Consider the following 17,923-nt stretch of genomic DNA (forward strand, 5'->3'; position numbering starts at 1 on the left):
TTTGTTTACTCGCCTCCGTTCTGGAACCCCCTTTTACTAAGCAGTTGGCCTCCCCCAGCATTAGGCTTCCACTGCAGCACAGCTGTAGGATACTTGCACAGGAATCCGTGGAGACTGCGAGGGTGGCTGATATATTCCTGCTGTGAGAACAGGGACAGCAGCTCTAATTTATTTTCAAATGCAAAATGATGACTAATTAATTTTCCTCGCAAAGGCAGATATTCAGGGGAAAAAAGAACAGCATGGAGAAAACTGGTGGGAGAGAATAAACAGACTTGTCAAAACCTGCTGCGCTGGCGATACACCATGGCTGATTTCCTGGGGAGTTGCTGTAATTGGATGTGCACTGCCATATGGCTCTGTTATCATGTACCTTGTTTACCCCTAAAGATGTGCAGGGCAAACACACATTTAACTCCTAAATGACAGGAAACTCTCTAAACACCTCTCATGAAAATCAACTCTACCATATGATTCTTTCTCTTAAAAAGTATTTTAAATTATACATTTATGGTATTTGTTTTCTTATGACGGCACTTTTAAAACATTTTTTTTTAAGAGATGTGCATTTTAAGTTGCCTTATATTGGAACTAAACTTTTAAAATCGAGCAGTTGCCCTGGCAGTACTTTCTCTTATAAATAATAAACTGTATGCATTACAAAAAGAATATCTCTAGCTGTTATATCTCTAAAGAATTATACTTAGATGTGTTAAAAACACTAGTTCACCTTCACCGATTATTCTTTGTTAGTAAAGCTGGAAAGTGGACTATGCCATTGCTCATGCAATTTTCATGTTTGATGCAGCTCTTCCAGAGAAATTCCCTTTGGTAAAGTCAGTAACATGACGATCCGTGACGATCCGTGCACAAAGTACACAGCTGCCAGCAGAATGGGAGTACCTCCTCTGCCCACACCCACCCCTCCCTCTGCCTTACATGTTCCTCATGTGACTCATCAGGGGCTGACAGGTCACAAGCCCCTGATGAGTCGGGTGACAAAACATGTTGGGGAGACCTGACATGGTGACCATGTAAATGAGACCAAGAAATAAATGAGGTGGATAGCGAATGGAATGCGTCTGCGAATGGGAAGAGGGACTCTAGAGATCCACTGCAGCAGCTAATGGAGTAAAAGTCATGTGGTATTACACTATGGAAGGCTGCCTTGCATTTTAACCTCCTTCGCAGTAATCTCGAATTCACAGCTCAGAGTGGTAATCCCGTGCCTGAGTGAGTTGTATGCAGGAGCTGCTGCAGATCTCTCTTGTAGTATGTTTTTCCCCCTTGTTTTTAGGGTTTAAAAGCTTGTAAAAAAAATTGCATGACTTTTAGACCCTTAATCTGAAAATAATCATAATGCCAGGGAGGTTAAAGGGAGAGATGCTGAGTACATAGATGCAGTTGTGGTAAGGGAGGCCATTAGCATCATACCTGCACTGCTTGACTCATTTAAGCAGGGCCTATTATTGTGTTGAAGTGACACTGAAGCGGAAAAAAAATTATGAGAAATTGGTTGTATAGTACGGATAATTACTAGAACATTAGTGGCGCAGAAAATAGTCTTTTTTATTTTTCAGTTATATACATTGCATCATTCTCAAATATGTGCAGTTTACACATTACACTCAGCATTCTAAATTATTTCACAGAGCAGGCTAGTGAAGTTTTGACCTGTCCTCTGCAGAAAAAAACAAAATACAGTGACAGACTTGAGATAAGTTTCAGAAGACAGAGCTCTGGAGATCAGTGTCTCTTTTGCATAGGTAAATGCAACTCATCCTATACTGGAAACAATATTAGACTTGTATATCTGCTGCTAATGTTTTATTTCTTAGCTATACTATACTATTTAGATCATAAGTTTATTTTCACTTCAGATTCTCTTTAAGTCCCCTACTTAGGGAATGGTGGAGGGCACTCACTGAATTTGTGGATTTAAGTGTGTGGCAATTTAGAATTGCTAACAGCAAATTTAATTATGTGCATAGAATTGTACTGAATGCTTGGAAGAAAGCTGTGCTCAATGTATATTTTTACGATATATCCATTTCCTATGACTGGATGGTAGCACAATATTTATGGTACATGAAGAAATTCAATTTGTTACGATAAATGGACCTCACTTCTGTGCTGTCTGCGATTTTCCTTTTCAGGCAGATGCTATACCCATATAGCCTATGGTTTAAAATGCATCCACCCTGGGCCCCAGCCGGACTATCGAAGCGCACACTACTCTGTCCACTCCCGCTGGCTGTACATGGTCCAGCTGCAGATGGGAACAACGGCCTAAAGGCTCATGCACACTCACAATCAATGTTGGACGACTGGGATCGGGATCATATCCCTCGGGTGTGCATCTTGCTTTGGCGGAGAGAGGCAGAGTGGTGTGGGAAATAAAGTTGTATTTCAAGTTAGCCATTGATGGCTCAATTATGACCCTATCTATTCAATTACTCTGCCATAAGAATCTGATTGGATTGTGATTCACACAACACCCCGAATCTGAATAGATTCCATTAGGAAATCTATTGAAAAGTGATCAAACCGCAGTGTTGCACTGTACAATGCAGTGCAAAGCTATGGTCCATCGTTCAAACACCACTCCTGCCCTGATCCACCTAAATTTTATTGTACCATCTTATCTATATCTAGAATCCTCTGGAATTCGATTGATCAGACATGTTGGTGCAGTAGACTCATGACAAATATACTCAGAGTGATGAAATCTGCTGGGAATCAAATGGGAAAATCGATGGGTGTTTGGCCTGCTGAAGCCAAATGCTCACTCTAGAGAAAGGCTGGATGAGACTATCGTTCTGGATCATCTTGACCGATTTTAAGAGCGTGAAAAGATCTGACTGATACAGATAACCTTTACCAATGCATGTGTTGTAGCCGTAAAGGGACTTCACCAATAATAATAATGGAATTTTTTTTTTACTAAGCTTGTTCCTGTGAAGCCTGCCTTATCTGTATCTTTTTTTATAGCCTCCCACAGGCTGTCCAAAGATGCCCGTGCACAGTCCAAAGGTGCCCATATATTTAGCCATTTATGGGTATATTCGACCAAGAGTCAGCTCTCTGATGAAATCTGATCTGTTGGCTGCCTGTACACCGCAGGCTGATTCTTGAACGATTTCAACATGATATCTCTTGGGAATCGGCCTCATTTTGCCGCATCTGCCTCCTCAGTCGCTGCTATCCTAATGTAAATGTGCCCCCCTGTCCATGCATTAAAACACTTTACCTGTCCGCTGTCACCCGCTGTGATATCCATCCATCTTCAGCTTTTGCATTGCCACCCCATGTGGCTACCGACGTATAACACGTGTGGCGCCTCTGTGACTTCACACATGCGCCCGACATGCCATATGCTGGTAGACATGTGGGGCGGCCGTACGGAAGATGGATGGGGACAGGTGAAGTATTTATTTGCACGGGCAGGAGGGCTCATTTACACTGGGTGGAAAACGTGGTGGGGGAGGCTACCTGTATTGAAGTGGGAGGGGGGGGGGGGGGACTGGATATGCTACCTATATTGGCAATCTACCTACAGATTGCTAATAATGGCAATCTGTAGGCTTGCAATCTGATTTTAATCCTTTTCCCCACCAATGCCTCCTGCTATTCCCCTCCCATATGCCCCCCCCTTTTCTTCAGTGTACCTGTAAGAAAAAAGTGCCCCGGGAGGAGGAAGCCTCTGGATCCTAAAGAGGCTTCCCCTTCCTCCTCAGTAGAGGGGATCCAGTGCTGGAACCTCTCAAAGATCTCCTTGTTTGTGTGAGTGCACGCGCAGTAGTGGCTCTCTGCTTGGGCTCCGATGGAAACACACAAGTCTGATCGGGTCATATCTATTGCGCAGGCACACTGGTGGTACTTGAAAATTTTCAGGTGATAAAAGTGGTACAGTGAGTGAACAGGTTGAAAAGCCCTGCTATAGAATGCTTAATTAGGTGTGGGAAGGAGGGTGGAGGTGAAGCAGATAGAGGGTAGCTGACTGCCAATATCTGCTTCCCACAGAGGGTAAGTGGAAATGTAGACATTGGAATTGTTTTTGTAAAGCTGCCCATGAGCTGACAGTTGCATGGTTCTGCCATGATCAGTCTCATATGGGTACAACAGATGGTAGGGGAAACGATAAATATGGCGTCTTTCACGCAATCTAAAGCAAACACATTTGAGTAAATGTATGTGTGCATTTGTGTTTGTCCATGCCGGTATGTGTCATATTCAATAACCCTGCAATGCTGTATTTTGTATCAGTGTTCATATTTGATGTATATCATTGTCTGTAACTATATGTAACTATGTATCCCTTGTTTGTTTTCTTACATTGTACAGCGCCACGGAATATGTTGGCGCTATATATATAAATAAATAATAATAATAATCATGCACATGTTATTAAGAAACAATGCATGCAAGACCAACATAGACAGGAACACAGGGCTGGCTCAGTGTGCTCTGTAGTGTAAAAGCTTCTGTGGGATTGTAGGGAGAAAATAGCACACATACACTTTTGTAGTTTATTGGGCAACCAGACACACTACGTGTTACGGGTGCACAGACCCTTCTTCAGGTGAGGAAAAGTCTGCGCCTACAACCTGTAGTGTTTCTACATTAAACACAAATTTGATGCCTGTGGAGTGCCTTCTCTACTGTGTTGTGTAAAGCCTTGTACACATGCTAGATGGTGCTTGGCCAAGGTGGCTGGATGGAGCAGCCTGTGCCAAGAATCTAGTGTGTGTACAACAGTCCTGATGCATTATATATATATATATATATATATGTGTATATATATATGTATATATATATATATATATATATATATATATATATACTATTACTATACTATTGTTACCCCTCCTTATCCCTCCCACTCTGTGTCTCTCCATTGTGCATAGTATCTCTGCCTCCTCCATAGCAACATAATTCATCGCTAGGCTACAGGCTATCAGTGTGTCTATACAGAACTTGGCCACAAACTGTTGTCCAAAGTATCAAGTTCTGATCCCCGTGCATTTAAATGGAGTGAGCACAGACAAAAATATTTTTTTACTAAGTTGAAAACAATTAGGATCTGTCTCGCTTTAAAAATCAGATACTGCTTCAGGTTTAATAGGCTGGAGATAAAGATGTCTTGTTGACTGACAATTTTTATTGATTGGATTACTTCAAGAATAAAGTAATTACTTCTTATGGATCAGACTTTCCCTGCCTGGCTTTACTGTTTGAGAAACACCCTACAAAAACATCCACCTCTTCCTCCTAATCTAATTTCTCATTGTGTACATCTGCACTTCTGCTTGTTGGAGAGGTATCTGTCACATACTGACACCTTGTCTTCTAGTACCTATGCTCCTAATCTATAGTACATGTATCCCTGGGGTACTATTGGCAGGTTCTTCATCATAGCCGTTTAGAGTTTCTGTAAAACAAATAAAGATATCAGATTTTTCTTACACAGCACTTTTAGTACTATAAACATGTTAAGGATTCGTCTTGTCTATGTATCAAAACTCTTTAGTGTTATTTAAATCTTATTATATCCCAGATGTATTATGTCCTAATTGCAGTAAGAGCTGCCATAGCATGTAACTGGGCCTCAAATAAGATTGCTACCTACTATTCAGGAAATTAGAGATTAGAGTGGTGTCAAATTGGAGCAATAGCTTTGATTAATGTTCAATGATTAGCATATGTTTTGTTTAACCATAAAACATCATTATTATAACTTGGTGCCTGTTGAACATATTTTTTGCTATTTCTTGCTATTGATTATTCTTTAATCTATACTAAAGAATATGTATATATATTATATATATATATATATATATATATATATATATATGTACGTTTTAGCCATTTATTTAGGAAAGGGTTCTTTACAGTAAGAGTGATTAAGATGTGGAATGCATTGCCACAGGAAGTCGTTATGGCAAACTCTCTATACCTGCATTTAAAGGTGGCTTAGATGCTTTCCTTGCGTTGAAAGACCTCCATGGCTACAATTACTAGGTAATGCCTAATGATGTTGATCCAGGGATTTTATCTGATTGCCATCTGGAGTCCAGAAGGAATTTTTCCCTTTTGGGGCTAATTGGACCATGCCTTGTAAGGGTTTTTCGCCTTCTTCTGGATCAACAGGGATATATATATATATATATATATATATATATATATATATATATATATATATATATATATATATATATATATATATATATATATATATATATATATATATATATATATATATATAAGCTTGGAAGCCATTGTGCTCAGTTAGGGGGAACATAGAAAGCATTAGTTTAGGACAAGGGGTGCTTGAGATGTGCTTACCCACACCAGGTACATACTGTACTACGAATCATTTGAGAAACAGCGTTCTAGCACATATGTGGTTTGACAATAGCACTTTTGATAAATAAATAAATATAGACAGATATTACACAGTGCAAGGTTGTCTTTCTCATTCCAAGTTGTAAAATAAGCAATAGATGACTGGTTTGCAAATTGTTTACTATGGAGGGACTACATGCCGGTTGTAAATTTCCAGACCATCACTGTTACATCATCTTTCCAGTAAAAAGTATACAGGTAATTACTGTGACTGCTTCATCCTCTTTCCATTTCTCTTGCAAGATAAAAATGAAGGCGTAAAACCTGACACACACTCAGCCCTCTTATTGTAGGCATCCATTGGGAACCGGGGGGGGGGGGGATGGAGGACAGACGAGGATTGGACAGCAGACTCTCCGGTAGTAAAGGGAGCCTGACCATCATTTACATATACGATGTTGCATCATTTATAGTTATATTGGGTCCTTTAAGTTGGTTTTTAGCAGAAAAAATGGGTTAGGCCTCATTCACACTAGTGCGCTTCTGTCCGCTTTTCAGCAACATGTATCAATCTGTAACATTGATGTGCTTATGAAAAGCAGACAGAAGCACACTGCGTGTGAATAAGGCCTTAGGTTAGCAGGGCCAGCATCAGAATTTTTTAGGCCTCTTACCAGGCAAGCCTTCTGCCCCCCATTCCCCTCTGCCCCCACATGGCAAATCGCAATTTTTTGATGGCTTGCACACACACTAACGTTGGTGTGTACAGAATGCTATGGGAGCATGATGGTGGAGGCACACAGCCCAGAACAGTGCATGTGCAATGCACCGCAACCCAGCTGGATTGTACAGGCAACGGATCGGGCCAGAAGGGTATAAAGGGAACTGACGGACTACAGGGGGCTGGAAGGAGCCCCAGGTAAGTAAACATCCTTTTCTTTCATCTGAGGTTTATTTTATTCCCTAACTGACTAAGATGATTCCTGGATGAGGCTCCCGTCACCTCTCAACACATTAATGGGCAGCCAGAAGGACAGACACAGACTGCATCTGGGGCCCACGTGTGACACTGTTCGTCGGGCCCTAGATTCACTCTGGCCCCATACAGCAGTCCCCCCTGTGATGCCCTGAAGGCTGACCTGTAGGTTAGTGTTAGGCCCCTTTTCCACTGGAGGTTGAACAGCTGCTTATCGGGTTGCTGGCTGAGAGCACCTTTCCGGCTGTAATTTCATGTAGGTGAATGGCATCATTTGTAACGCCACACATCATTGCTTGACATAAAACTGTGATGTATCATGTCTGAGGACAGCCACCACTGAGTTCAGATGTAACTCTATAGGGCAGTGTTTCTCAAACCTGTCCTTGTGACTCCCCAACGGTGCATGTGTTGCAGGCAACCTCCCCTATGCACAGGTGGGGTAATTGGTGTCTCAGCTACATGGAATCCACCTAGCTGAAACACTTGTAGCCCTGCTACAAATAGTGCAGCTTCTTTAATTTAAAAAAAAACAAAAAAAAAAAACATGTATTTTTATTTCTGGCCAGCATCAGCTATGAGAATTAGTGCTGGCACAGGCTGTATTTACACAGAGCAAGCAGCCAGCACTCAAGATGGCTGTTCTGCTCTCAGTCAGGGGGCGGGTGTCAGTTACACAGGTTGGGAACGCCCCTCCAGCTGAAGAGGCAAGCCCTCTCTGATTTTTTACCTCAGAAGGTGACACAGGCAGCGTGAGGAGAGATGACAGAGACCAGAGGGGGAGAAACTGAGCTGACAGAGAGAGAAATGGCATTCAGTAGCAGAGGAATTTAGCTCACTGATGACACACAGAAAGGGGACCATGAGAGACAGCTCCCTGAGTCAAAACAGGGAGACACCTCATCCACAGAGGAGTGAGAGATAGCTCAGCAAGGCCAAGGAGACCACTTCAGGAAAAATTGACAGATAAGTGAAATTTCACCACACAGAAACACAGAAAGAAAATGACAGGAGTTTTCCTAATAGTAATGACACAAAAATCAGACTGTCAAATCAAATCAGCTAAATATTCTTCGTCTGATTCTCTACAGTTAGATAATATATATACAGTGTGTGTGAGGAGAAGAAATGTTGTCATAGCAACACCAGAGTACTGTATAATGTGAATCAATGACTGTGCTTCCCTACCTGTCACCACAGAGCTGATCAGTGAGAGAATCTGTGTGTGCACTCACTGGTACTGATTATTAATCTGTCTCTCCACAGTAAAGCCAGTCAGCCTGTGTTTGAATGCATTTGCTCTGTACATTGACTGTGCATATGCCTCAAGAATAATCCCCAGTGTGGCTCTGCCTGATATGAGTGGAAAAGACACTTACCTGACAATATTTTTGGAGCGTTAATCTCTCTGTGTGGAGAAAAGAGAATAACACATTAGTAAAGAAATTTATCAATTCATGGGAGAAAAATAGGAACTTACCCGTGAACAGATCTGTTGCTGTGTTCTGTGTGTTCTGCAAGTGAAGTGATTGCATTTAGAGCTTAAACCAACCTGCAGTGAGAAGTAATAAAAGGAGAGAATTGATACTTACATATGTGACATACAGGAAAAAGAAAAACTTTGATAACAATAAAGGGAAGAAACTTACTTCAGAATTATTGAACTGGCATCTTGGAGTGTGCTGCATGTAAAGTAAAGTAAGGTTATTATAAGCTATCATCTGCTTCAGGAAAAGATCTTTCATCAGCAACTTATCATCAGTTCTTTTAAAGGGGTACCCCTACTCCATGATCATATACAGGTTTAAGTGTGAATATGAATTCATAGCCACTGTATGGTTAGATAAGACTTTTGCAAGGAACTGAAGACTGTTATGGTCATTACCATACAGTAAGGACTACTTCGAGTCAGTCACTACTTATCTACCCAACCAGAAGCATTAGTCCATTTCCTATTTGGTTTCTCTCAGGTGTATTTGTTCACATACATGTATGCATACATATTTTTAGATAGGAAAGAGAAAACTGTATCGCTATAGACGTATTGAGAGTGAGATGAAGAAAAAGGTCTGATGAAGATTTGTGAAATGTGTATTTGCTGTGTTTTGTTCTTTGTTTTTCCTACAGGTGCAGGAACTTCAAGCAAGGTCCAAGTGCAGTAGCCTCTAATGATATTTCAGGAAGTAACCTTTTTCTTTTCAGGTGCTAGACCTTCAAGCAAGAAGTGTTAACTCTGAATTTGTTGCTTATTTTACCTCATTAATTTAGTGTATTTCAAGGGTGGTCTTGATATTGAGGATTTCAATTGGGGGTTTGTATTCTTGTTCTGCATGTTAGTGGACATTATTTCTTTGTTTGCCAAATAAAATCAATTGTTATTTTTCACCAATTTATCCTCCTGGTCAGTCGCTGTCCTTCCGCTTTAAGAGTAATAAGGGAACTCTCTCCTTGTGATAGTAATCGATTGGTCGGTTACACACTAATTACCGTACCTGTGCATAGGTGAGGTCGAAAAGGAAAGAAAAAACAATCGAGAGCCCCCAATAGTGTATTACTGTTGGACCAGTTGTGTATAAATAATAGATGAGATGTATACTCACAAGTGTGGGTTGCCAGTATCAGGCAACCACTCCCAATGCGTATGGGGAAATTAGACCTGTCCCCACTCAGGCTAAAAGAAGTCGCTCTCCGTAGAAAGAAAAAAAAGGGTATAATCACCCATCCACCAGGTGGATTCCAATGTGTAAGAACGAAACAGAGGCGCCAGCAGAATAAAATAGTAACCAATTAAAACCAATTAAGATGTTGGTGGCGAGGGTGGACTCGTCACCCAAACAAAACACAACCGCTGTGTATGTCACTACAATTTTAATCAATTTAGTAAGTACTCCAAAAACAGTTGCAACGCGTTTCTCGGGTCTCAAGCCCGCTTCATCAGGCAAAAATGTAAACAGGAGTAACTGAAATAAAAACACATATAAAAATACATACAATATAATATAGAAAAGATTATAAAATATACAGTACACAAGGATACGAAAATGCAGTTAAAAATTGTGGACAAATGCAAAAACACCAAACGCAAATGCAGCATAGTCAGCATAATCTTTGAATCTGTTCATACAGACCAGCTGCAGCAATTAACCCAACAATATATGACAATGGTACAAGCATTTGGTTGTGCACATGAAACATGTCAAAATGACCCACGCATAGATAGTAGTTCATGACCCATATATATTGGAGCAAATGTGTGTTATGTGCTCCATGCTGTGAACTATGTTATCCCCTAATATCCCCTCATCGTTAAATAATGAGCCTCATGCAAGCTACATGTCCCCCTAAGATAAACAATAGCAGAGTCCCATCCCCCTTGATAACCTATATATCCTTTGTGTGTAGTAAAGGGAAGGAAAGGGAAGGAACAGGGACTTACCAACGCAGTAGTGTGAGCTCGTTTAGTGTCTCTGCTCCGAGCAGACGCCACACCGGCTATTTAAAATCCCTCAGTCCACCAAATGATGGACGGAGCTAGTTAGGGGGCGTGGTTCCGCGGGGTGAGGTCGCTGGCCCTGCAAAACATTCACCATTGGGGAGTCACGAGGACAGGTTTCAGAAACCCTGCCATAGGTTTTTGCCTTTTGAACGATTGTGCCGAGCAAGTGTCTGGCTGGTGCAGTGGATTGGCTGGCAGGTGGTGAATTTGCTATCTTCAGGGGACCTGAAAGATATAATTTACGGTGTGCCATAAGTGACATGGTTGTTAATGCACAAAAGTGCAGTATTATTGCTGTGCACGGACAGCACATAGCAAAATTCCCACTGTTAAAGGCAGCGTGTACCATGAGTTACGATATTAGTGCAAGCAACACAAAGCTACGTTTATGCAAGTTTTGTTTTTGCACGATGACGTGGCTACAAGTTGGAACCCAGTCGATATGGGGCTCTGGTGAATCTTATACAGACGACATGCCAGGGCATTCACGTTGGCAATGATTGCCAGGGATGGATGACAGGGTAAAGTGTTAGCTCCTTGACCAGAAGCTTTGTTTTGTTCCCAAATGCAGATGCCATCTTAATATTGCTTTAAAATTCCTAATCTTTGGCAGTGATGTTATATGTTATGTTACATACTTTCAAGCAACAAGATTTTTATATGTAAATTAGAGGAGTTGGAGTTGCTGGTGTCATAAACTGAGGAGCCGAAGTTGGAGTCGGGTGATTTTTGTACAGACTCTATAGCCCTGAGTGCCATGAGTGCAAGGATCAGTTAAACGGAACTTTGCTGAATATAACTTAATAATATTCATTTCATCAAAGTTTACCCATTGTAAAATGTTGCCACATTCAGATTTACATAGCTTTATCAGTGGTGCCAGCATATTTATATTGCTGGCGAAGTGCATCAGTGTGGTATTTGTTTTTGTTTGTTTTTACAACTGTGTAGTGAGAAGTAATGTCAGTTGATCTCCCAAAGTGCTCTGGGGCAGAAGGTTGCATGACATCAAACCTAAGGGCCTAGCACAATGATGTGTTGCTGATTTCAACGAGACATGTATGTGTGCGATATGCAAGGACATCAGACAGCACTCTCTGATGGACACACTAATGCCATGTGAAGTTGTGCGTTGTCACAGCACACTTCTGCGTGCTTTTTAAGTGCAATGCAGGTGCTGTGTGTTTTTGTATAACGCATGGCCACCTGTGCCTGCAACACAACTTATCAGTGTGCCCAAGCCCTAAGCTAAACACCTCGGGGAGATTAGAGCTACATACCAATATACAGCAATATATAGGTATTAGAAGTGTTTCTGATGTTGAAACCAGGATAATGAACATAAAATTATGAAAAAAGAATGTTTTATATTCTGGTAGGAGTTGTTACAGGGGGCTTTTAAAAAAAGGACATGTTAAAGAAAACCCGAGGTGGATTTTTAGGAGGGCAGATGGGACACAAAGGCATATTCTCTGCCTCATGACATGCCTCTGTCTTCCAACCAATGCTCTCTGCCCCCCCCCCCCCCCCCCGAGATCAGCAACATTATTTGTCGCTATCTTGGAGGTAAACATAGCAGAAAGGTATTCCCTGTTTAAAACGCCTACCAGGGGCGTTCCTACAGGGTTTCCAGAGCTGCCATTGGTCAGCTCTCTCTCCCTGGTCACGCCCCCTGCTGTTCCCCCACCTCCCTGCACGCTGGATGAGAGAATCAATCTCTCCTTCTAGCGTCGTGACACAGAGGTCACGAAAGTGAGCCACCCACAAGTGGCCCACAAGAGTGGCAGGGAGCGGCGTATTCTGCGGCCACCTGATCCGTTTAGCCCCCCCCCCCCCCGAATCAGGTAGCCTACGTTTTTTTGTTTTAAATCTATGAGCCCACCTCTGGCTCTCTTTAAAGAGACTCTGAAGCGACTTTTAAAACAGCTTTTTACCTTATATTCTACATGGGCATGTTTGCCCCTGCTAAAACGCCACTCTCCTGCGGCAGAACGAGGGGTCTTTACCCCCCAAATTCCCTCCGTAGTGCCCGGGGATTGCATCCTGCTTGAGGCAGGGCTAACTGCTGCAGCCCTGCCTCTCAGCGCGTTTATCAGCGCTGATCGCCGCCTCTCCCCGCCCCTCTCAGTCTTCCTTCACTGAGAGGGGCGGGAGAGAGGCGGAGATCCGCCACTGATAGACACGCATGGAGGCAGAGCTACAGCCGAAAGCTCTGCCTCCAGGAGCAGCAAAATCTACGACCAAGTTGATCGTGGATTTTGCAGGGGGGGGGGGGTTGGGTTGGGGGGTAAAGACCCCTCGTTCTGAAGCGGGAGAGCTGCGTTTTAGCAGGGGCAAACATGCCCATGTAGAATATAAGGTAAAAAGCTGTTTTAAAAGTCGCTTTAGAGTCTCTTTAAGTGAAATAACTTTTCCATGCGCTGACTAAAATCAAAAGCTGCTTTATTGTACACAATTATCAATGGTCATGCAATGCATATGAATCCAAAGTTCTCCACTCACACCTCACCACCTCATTATTCACACATCACCATCTAGAAGGGGTCTTCTATCTTTCTCTTTGAAGAATGTCTAAAAAATATCTAAAAGATCCCTCAGTATCAGGCACAGGAAAAAAAAAAAGCACAATACAATTCACTTTCCTATCATCAAAAAAGTTCCTGTTGATATACAAAATCGCTGAACAATTTCCTTCTGATTGCCAAGTGCCTTCTATAATTTTTCCAATATGGGTTCAGAGCGTTATAATAAACTCTGCAAGTCTTTAGTCAATATAAGTCACAATTTGGTGTTTTGATCAATGATGCTCTCACTGTTCCTTCACTTATATAGAAGACTCCGGTTCCCTGCGTACTCTTATACATCCGCTGTTATGCCGGAAGCTTGTAACTTTTTCCACGGTCTGTCCGCCACCTCCCAGCTCTTGCGGTGTATCTCCGCTGTAAGTCCCAGTGTTGTTCTCTGTACTTCTGCTCCACTATGCTGGTTCTGGCTGGCTTCTCTGATTGGCTGACATCACCATTGGGGTTTGGAACTTTTGTTTGCAATACGGCTGCTGCGCGCTGCAGTCGATTGATTCCAATAATGCTCACTCCTTTCCAGATCGTTGAATCAATAGTATAGCAACCACATACATTAACCTCCACTCGTTTCGACCAATAAAACGGTCATAATCGGGAGGATATAAAAGCGATGCGTACATCAAAAAAGGGCGTCGGGAAAAAAGGGCGCGTGGTGTAAACGATAAACAGTATTATCGTTTATAGAAATATTGTGTAGAATTTCGTTTAGAAATAGTGTTTTAAAAATTTATAAATCACTAAATAATGTGTATGAGATCGGCAATTCTTAAAACGTTAATCTTCCCTGTTTGTAAACTGAAACTTATATTTACGTTTGTTAAAAACCCTCCCTGTACCTATCCCTAACCCCTAGACCCCCTGTTGGTGCCTAAACCTAAGACCCCCCAGTTGGTGCCTAAACCTAAGACCCCCCTGTTGGTGCCTAAACCTAAGACCCCCCTATTGGTGCCTAAACCTAAGACCCCCCTGTTGGTGCCTAAACCTAAGACCCCCCTGTTGGTGCCTAAACCTAAGACCTCCCTGTTGGTGCCTAAACCTAAGACCCCCCTGTTGGTGCCTAAGACCCCCCTGTTGGTGCCTAAGCCTAAGACCCCCCTGTTGGTGCCTAAGCCTAAGACCCCCCTGTTGGTGCCTAAACCTAAGACCCCCCTGTTGGTGCCTAAACCTAAGACCCCCCAGTTGGTGCCTAAACCTAAGACCCCCCAGTTGGTGCCTAAACCTAAGACCCCCCTGTTGGTGCCTAAACCTAAGACCCCCCTGTTGGTGCCTAAACCTAAGACCTCCTATGGATAATAATGTTTTACAGACATTAATAAATAAAAAATGTAAATATAAAAATGTAAATAATTTTTTTGTGTGGATAATAATGTTTTAGAAATGTTTTTGAAATAGTGATTTAGTATCTTTATAAACGTTATTCGTCACAGACTCATTTTGTAAAGTTAAATCATCACAAACATAGTTATAAATCCTTAAAAATCTCCGGGCGCCGTTTGTTAAAACGTTAATAATCTCCAGCGCCTTTTTTTCCCTGTTCGGCGCCCATTAAACGATATTTATAATGGGAGTAAATGGGGTGCCCTTTTTGTCCACTTGTCTCATGCGCCCAAATCTGCTACTTCCAAAAGCGATGGGCTTCTCAGTTTTTTAAAGAAAGTGAATGTTAATATTATGGCTTTTAATGGGCAGGGTTTGGGGTGTAGGATTACTGTAGGGGGGAACAGTAAGGGGAACTTTAGAATCTATATGCTAAAACCCATTCTCAGGTGCTTAGAGACTTTATAGATATGGGTTAATGTTATTCACTTTTGTATTTTCAAACTTGTTTTTCAGGTTTACAGATGCTGAATGGTAGTTAGATGATTGAAGATAGCTTCGCCTTGTATTAGCAGGTGTATTTATTCATTATTATTAGCTTGCATACAAGTGAAATAAATTCCCGTAATCAGTATTGCATTCTGTTTACTTATGTATTGCAGACTGTGCGAGAGAATGTATGATAACTCTGTGAATGTAATCTACAACATTTTTCTTCCATATGGGCCCTTACCGTTATGTATCCAGGGATTAGCAGAGCTCCTGCTGTGTGGTAGATAGGCCTATAATATATACAGATCTCTGCATGAATATCTATTACATTTTCATTGTGTGGAGTCTCTTGGCAGGGATCTGGAATGGCGTGTGCCTCTTGCAGCCTTTTATGAGCTCCTCATGCAAATATCAGATAGCATTTATTGAGTGTATGTCAGCCAGACAGTTCAACGAGGACAAAGCTGGTTGTATTGATTTCCCAACGACAAGAGGTCTGCCCTTCAAAGACACCGTTTACGTTTAATCTGGACACGATGGTTTTATGTTCACGATGAGAGCAGGCAAACTATCTGCATTGCACTTCGGATCAGAAACAAAATAGAATCATAGAAATTAAACTGATGTAAGCCTGCTCTAGAAGATGACTCATGTAGTCATGTAGTTTCACTATATAACATGGACCATTCAGTACAATATGGCCAATTATGGCTGAAATTGAACATGTGTATGATAACTTCAGAGGCTACTGTAAAGGAAACTGCATGTCAAACTGATCAGCAGTTCCAGAGATATGGAATACCGAAGTAATTCATAAAGAAAAGTTTTTTTCTTGAAGGGCAAACATTGAGCTTTATCTGACCATTTCCAGCTCTTTAAAGGGAACCTAAACTGAGAGGGATATGAATGTTTCCTTTTAAACAATACCAGTTGCCAGGCAGTCCTGCTGATCTCTTTGGCTGCAGTAGTGGCTGAATCATAGACCCGAAACAAGCGTGCAGCTAATCCAATCCGACTTCAGTCAGAGCACCTGATCTGCATGCTTGTTGAGGGGCTGTGACTGAAAGTATTAGAGACGCAGGATCAGAAGGAGAGTCAGGCAACTGGTATTATTTTAAAAGGAAAAATCCATATGCTTCTCAGTTTAGGTTCCCTTTAACCATTTGAGGACCCAGCCTTTACCCCCCCTTAAGGACCAGCATGTTTTTTTATGATCTGTGCTGGGTGGGCTCTGCAGCCCCCAGCACAGATCAGGTTGCAGGCAGAGCGATCAGATCGCCCCCCTTTTTTTCCCCCCTATGGGGATGATGTGCAGGGGGGGTCTGATCGCTCCTGCCTGCCTCGGTGTTGCGGGGGGGGGGGGGAACCTCAAAGCCCCCCTCCGCGACGAAATTCCCCCCTCCTACCTCTCCCCCCCTCCCTCTCCTAACTATCCGTCCTGTGCAGCCTGTGACAGGCTGTCATCTGTCACATGGCGGCGATCCCCGGCCGCTGATTGGCCGGGGATCGCCGATCTGCCTTACGGCGCTGCTGTAGCAGCAGCGCCGTTCAATGTAAACAAAGGAGACAAATGTCTCCTGCGTTTACATTTAGTCTGCGAGCCGCGATCAGCGGCTCGCAGGCAATTCACGGAGTCCCGCTCCGTGATCTAACAGGAAACGGCCGCTCGCGCGAGCGGCCTTTCCTGATTAATTAGGGAGGCACCTGGCGACGCATATGTGCGTCGCTGGTCCTCCAGCTACCACTTTGCCGCCGCACGGTATGAGTGTGCGGTCGGCAAGTGGTTAAAGGGAGCTCGAGGTGAGAGGGATATGGAGGTTGCCATGGTTATATCCTTGTAAACAATGCCTTTTGCCTGGCAGCCCAGTTGATCTTCTGACATACTTAGTGTCTGAGTCAAAATCCTGGAACAAGCATATGGCTAATACAGTAGTAAAACCTGAGTCAAACGAGTCAGAGTACCTGATATGCTTCATGCTTGTTCAGGGTCTATGGCTAAAGGTATTAGAGACACAGAATCAGGAGGACTGCCAGGCAACTGCTATTGTGTAAAAGGAAATAAATATGGCAGCCTCCATATCCCTCTAACCTCAGGTATCCTTTAAGTTAGCTACCGCTGGTATTACAATCATATATGGTTGTTCATTCCCCACTGCTTAACCCATCCCCCCACCACCACACACAGTTGACCAATGCTTTCCGCTGTACCTAATCACCCTCTAAAGCTATATACCCACCAAAAGATGGATCATGGAATCGACGGCGATGCGGCAAACAAGTGTTCCCAGATTCCTCTTCCGCTAATCACGTACCTTGAAACAAACAGGCATGAATGAGTGTTGAAATTAAAGCCAAGACAAATAACATTTCTATTGCGTGTTTCTCCTGGCGGACTCAAGAGCTCCAGCCACTAGACCTCTCAGTAAGCAATGGCAGTGTTAGGGAGTCTTGCCCAAGGCCTCCTTACTGAATAGGTGCAGGGTTAATGAACAGTAGGAGCTGAGATTTGATCCCAGGTCACCTGTGCCAGAGGCAGAGCCCTTAACATTACACTTGTTAAAATTGTTAAACTTGTTATAAAAAGTGATCACGGTAATTTGCACGGGAGTCCATGGACATCTGCTCGTCCTTTGATCCGTCATGACCATCGTAGGTAGTCTGACGTCTTTTAACATCGTTTAACGTATTTTTTTACCCAATATCACTAAAACGACC

The 17,923-nt window shown here is 42.6% G+C and overlaps 1 protein-coding gene across 4 annotated transcripts in view; it reads left to right on the forward strand.

Moving 5' to 3' along the window:
- The window catches only part of PRKCI (protein kinase C iota), a 178,619-nt gene that overhangs the window by 78,734 nt on the left and 81,962 nt on the right, over positions 1–17,923 (forward strand). The window contains exon 1 of one of the 4 annotated variants that reach the window (XM_068281001.1): positions 15,226–15,291. The exons of the other annotated variants lie outside the window; for them this stretch is intronic. The gene's annotated coding sequence lies outside the window, so the exon portion shown is untranslated. Of the gene's footprint in view, positions 1–15,225; positions 15,292–17,923 lie in introns of those variants that run through there. 4 annotated transcript variants of the gene reach the window in all.

This window comes from Hyperolius riggenbachi, chromosome 4, assembly GCF_040937935.1.
Source record: "Hyperolius riggenbachi isolate aHypRig1 chromosome 4, aHypRig1.pri, whole genome shotgun sequence".
In the NCBI taxonomy this organism is placed as follows: Eukaryota; Metazoa; Chordata; class Amphibia; order Anura; family Hyperoliidae; genus Hyperolius; species Hyperolius riggenbachi.